The sequence below is a fragment of the Chenopodium quinoa genome, unplaced genomic scaffold (assembly GCF_001683475.1).
Source record: "Chenopodium quinoa cultivar QQ74 unplaced genomic scaffold, ASM168347v1, whole genome shotgun sequence".
NCBI classification, from domain to species: domain Eukaryota; kingdom Viridiplantae; phylum Streptophyta; class Magnoliopsida; order Caryophyllales; family Amaranthaceae; genus Chenopodium; species Chenopodium quinoa.
This window is the reverse complement of record NW_018744497.1, coordinates 1,456,150-1,461,254: the sequence shown is the minus strand read 5'-3', so window position 1 is coordinate 1,461,254 and position 5,105 is coordinate 1,456,150. Positions and strand designations below refer to the sequence as shown.

The window sequence follows — 5,105 nt, the reverse complement described above, 5'->3', positions numbered from 1 at the left end:
ATTTCTTTGTTGTAAGAGAATTGTGTTTTTTTTTGTAATAAATGAACATGCCACCAAAATGGGGTAAATGTCCCTATTTATAGGATGTTGGGAATCAGTGCCCATGTCCTAGGTTATCAACCTAGGTAATTGGGATGCGCCGTTTTTACGGCGCCTCGGGATTTGGGCCTTTGAAGGCCGCCATTGTTGATAGGGGATGCCATGTGTAAGCCACTTATTGGTCCCCTTAGGACCTCTCCTGGGGTGACACGTATAACCTTCTGATTAGGCCGCGTGGCCTGGGAATTTTTACCCAAATCATTTGCCCCTCACAGGGGTGACGTAGGGTGCCACATGGCACCTGTGATACTTGTCACTTAGGCATTAGTCAACGGTTTTTAACTGTTCAGCTTCTGGGGAAATTACAGGGATGCCCCTGAATTTACCCTTATATAAATAAAAGTTTACCCCACTCCCCACCCCCCCTCATTTTTAACATTTTCCAAAACATATAGAGAGAAAAGGTAGAGAGATTTTAAAGAAAGAAACTCTGATCACCGCCTGACATCACCGTCTGATACAATAGGTCAACGTCTATGAAATCTTTCTTTATATAAAACTTTTTGAGGTAACCGTCTCTCTCCCTACTCTTTTCTATCCTTTTATACCGTTTGTGCATATTGCTTTGAATAAATGGCTTCGCCAATAACACACACGGCACAGCCTAGTACAGTAGTCAGCCGGTCTCCGGGTACGACTAAGTCTAGGACTAGAGGTGCTGTCTCTGGTTGTTTGGACCATCCTTTTTCTTCCCTGAATCCAACCGTCTTTGTGTCTGTGCAGGACACTATGGCTCGGACTAAAATGACGGCGCCTAACCCAGAATATAGGGAAGACGGCACATTGGAGGTGCCGGTTGACGAGGTCTACGACCAACCCCTTAGTGCAACAAGCACCCCAAGTGACTCGATATTAGAGGAGTTCAAAGAGAGAAGCGGTTGGAAATTCGGCTCAGGGTCAGACTCTGAAGAGTCTAGTAGCTCGCTACAGTTGGCTACTGATAGTGAGGAGGATGAGACATCGTCCTGGCCTAAGTAGATGGATCCGCTTGGGGTTCACGTGTCTGCTAGAAATAGAGCGAATATGGAGACGAACTTAACCGCCTTCATAAGCAAGCGTCCCCGTGGGGAAAATTATGGAATTAGAGTGTCGCCTCAGGAGAGCACAATTGCCTTGGAGAACCGACACCCTTGCACTCAAACTGCCATATCTTTTGATCCACAACAGATTTTAACCTAACTTCAACGGCATTGGAATTTAGACATTCAGATATTTCCAATGATATCTTATTTTTGTTAATCCAACTTTGGAATCAAAAGTTATGGAAGTATTAAAAACGTGTTTTTGTATAAGGCAAACCGCACCGCGGCAACTCTCTAAGTTGTGCGCGGCACTCCAACGTGAATCCGAGAGTTGCGCTCACCACCTGACGTCGCGGCTCGAAAACCCTAAACTTAGATTCCTACGTCTATAAATAGGGGCCTTCGCTGAGACCTAAACACAACAGAAAAATCAGAATTAAAACCCTTGCATTGTGAAGTCTCTAATCTCTCAAACCTTCTTGCTATCATATTACTTTTCCCCTATCTTCCTATATACTCTCCAACCCTAATTGATTCCATTGAAGCGTTGGAGGTACGAAGAAGAAGGAAGGTCTATAAACATCCAAAACAAAGATCTAGCAAACAAAGGAGAATAGTTAGTTTCCTGAGCACTTATATAAATCACTTTTCTTTTCTTGTTCAAATAACTTTAATCAATTAAGTAGTGTTGTTTAATCACTTTAAACAAACTTTTAATTAAATAATTTCACATAGTATCTTGCGTTAATTATAGACTAGAATTGGAATAATTAATTGTTGTTTTATCACTTAAGTCAAGACAAATAATGTTTATTTCTTTTTCTTTTCACGAATTTAAATAACAAAGAATAATGACATTCGTTGCAATGTAATCTTTATGTGATTAATGCTTGTAAATAAAATCAACTAACTTAGTTTTAGGTATCACGTTGCATATATTGTTTGGTGCTAAAATTGTGAAAAGGGAAGAGCTAGTAGAGGCCACACTTGTGTTAGGATAACAATTCCCCCCTAAAGGGAACGTTACTTTAGCACCCTCACTCCCGACACTAATAGAAAAAATGCTATTTGTAACACCCTATTTGTAACCAAAAATTGTTTTTCAGTTACAAATACTATATTTGTAACCAACATTAGTTATGTTCGTTACAAATAGCTTAGTATTTGTAATGGACAATATTTTGTCAGTTACAAGATTTATATTTGTACCCAACATTAATTATGTATGTTACAAATGGGATATTTGTAACGGATATAACTAATGTTGGTTACAAATAAATCCTATTTTAATACCAATGTTTATACTTTTGGTTTTCCCACCTAAAAGTCTTAAACACACGCCCAACACCACCCATCTATCTTTAATTTTCGCGTTGATATTCTCATATACCAGTCATACCTATCTCCCCTTCGTTTTTCCCTCTCTTCATCCCATCCCTCTTCCTCCTGTTGCTAGTTAGGTCGCCGCCCGATCTTCTTCCACCCTCCTCTCTTCTTTTCCTCCCCTACCTTGAAGCATTAGTAAGGTTTTAAAGTCGCCGCTCACACAAAAGGGCCAAAACGACCACTTTCTAGCAGCTGGTCCCCAAATCTAGTGTCATCTCCTCTCCTCTTTGATTTCCGCTTAAAATTTTCGCAAATGTCATCTTTTACTACATTTGTATCGCTATTTTTTTAATTTCAATATTATTGTTGACAAATTTCGGATTTAGGGTTTATGTTATCCTAATTCAGAATTTCTGGTTGATTTCTAGAGTTCCAATTTTAAGATGGTGACGGTGGCTTGTGGATCGAGGTTGGATTTTTAGGGTTCTTGTTATGGTTGTTGCCGCTTGCGTTGCTGCGGTGAGGTGTTTTCTGTGGTGATGTTGTGGCTAAAGGTTTGCTATGTGAAGCTCTAAGATCGATCTCTACATCTCTTGTCAGGTAAACAGTTTTTTAAATTGATTTTTCAAGGAATTTTATCCCAATCTGCTTGTCAAATTTACTTGTATATTGTTTTTAATTTAATTTGGGTTTAATCTGTTTTGGTTTTCAAGATCTAGCTTATGTTATGAGGTTTTTTGTTTAAGTATCTTTTCTATGCTAATTTGGGGTTCCTTTGAAAATTTCATCTTTCGTTAGATTTGTGAAATAGCTAAAGATTCCAATGTCAAATTCACTTAAAGATTAGAAATTTTAGATTTAATAAAACGTTATCAAAATTATTATAACTGAAAATTGGGGATTATGGTTGAAGTAGCGTTTTAATTGCTTTTATTTGGATTGAATGAGCAGATTGAGTTGAGGTTACAATGTCACGCACAAGGAGGCGACCAAGGTGTACCTTGTGGGACTGTTTAAGGAAGGTAACTCACTAACTTGTGCGCCATTCATGCTAAGAGTTCACCATCATGCCTGAGGATATGCAGTATGTTTGATTTCCTTATTTGTCTTTCACTTTACACAGAGTATTATGACTTGATTGATTTTGGACACTGTTTTAGAAGCTTAAACCATTTTGTTTTGATATTGTTATTTTATAATCTTACATGGTCCAGATTTAGTAAGAATGATGATTCAACTAGCTGTGTGAAGAAACAAATACCTCATTTTTTTTACAGGGAAATAAATACCTCATTAACAGAGGCTTATTTATTTCTAACTTGCCAAGTTAGCCCCAAATCAGTCTTCTTTTTTTCGAAGGAAAGCCCCAAATCATAGTCTCATGTAGATTTTTTTTTTTTTTTTTTTTTTTTTTTTTTTTGGTAAGTTAGAAAACCTCTCATGTAGAATTAGTTTGTTTAATTTGGTTGTATGTCCTATACTTTAATTTACTAGTAATGTATGTATGTATATAATGGAATGGTATGCTTTTAGACTTGTTGGGAAACTGTAGATATGCTGATATGGGTGGTTATGATGGCAGAATGAGGATTATATTCAATATGTATCTTTTCGTGAGATCTATCTTAATATGATATCTCGACCAAAATAATACTTGGTCCTAACCTTGAGAAGTCTTTATTATGTATTGTATTGCCTTACTTTGTTTGATTTGAAGTACTTGTTTGATTTTTTTTGAAATGATGAATTAAATTTTTTTATTTTAATTTTGTATATCATGATGGGATTAAAGACAGAAAAAATTGTACTGGGTTTGCCACCGTTTGTGGAGTACACTCATCTACAATGATGTGACTATAAATTGATTATAGTCCTCTTGTGTTTTTTTTCCTAATGAGTAATCAATTTGTACACTCATAATTGACGTAGAGGATATTACTAACCTTTAGTGAACAAAATACCCTCTCCACCATTAGGCATAAGCCTTGATTATTACCACTTTATAGTCATTTTTTCGGGATTGTGCAGGAAAGCATGCAGCTATATGGCAGTTGTTGGATGTTGTATTGATCCAAATGTGGCCAACTATGATCAAACTACAGGGAGTGACGATGGGAGTTGTACCTGCACTTTGTAGATTTTTTTTTTTTAATACCGTAATTTGCTGCAACGAAATGAGATTAGAGGAAATAAATTTAGTTTGTATCTATTGGAAGGATTAATATTCTACTTGTATATTTACCTTATTTTTTATTTTTTGTTTGTTAGTCGGTGAATTGTCATTATTATTGGTTTGTAATAAAAGTATTATTGTGTTACATTTAAACATCTCAGCTAGCATTTGCTAGGTAATTTTTTTTTTAAATTTCGAAATTGAGTATTTGTGACGGACTATTGATATGTTAGTTACAAATAGGTACCTATTTGTAATTGACATATCAATTGTCCGTAACAAATATGTACCTATTTGTAACGAACATATTAAATGTCCGTTACAAATACATAACTATTTGTAACTGATAATTGAAATGTTAGTTACAACCCTAGTACTTGTAACGGGCAATGTTGGTTACAAATACCCTGTTTTTGTTAGTTACAAAAAGCACTTTTTCTACTAATGTGAACTCATTTCTGGTACAAGTAAACCAATTTGGGCAT

At 36.1% G+C, this 5,105-nt stretch overlaps 1 long non-coding RNA gene across 1 annotated transcript; it reads left to right on the top strand.

The window, feature by feature from the left end:
- The first annotated feature begins 2,428 nt into the window (after positions 1-2,428).
- On the top strand, positions 2,429-4,799 carry LOC110697700. The gene is made up of 3 exons (XR_002506543.1): positions 2,429-3,047; positions 3,399-3,469; positions 4,476-4,799. It is a non-coding gene; the product is annotated as an uncharacterized LOC110697700 (long non-coding RNA).
- Positions 4,800-5,105: the final 306 nt, after the last annotated feature.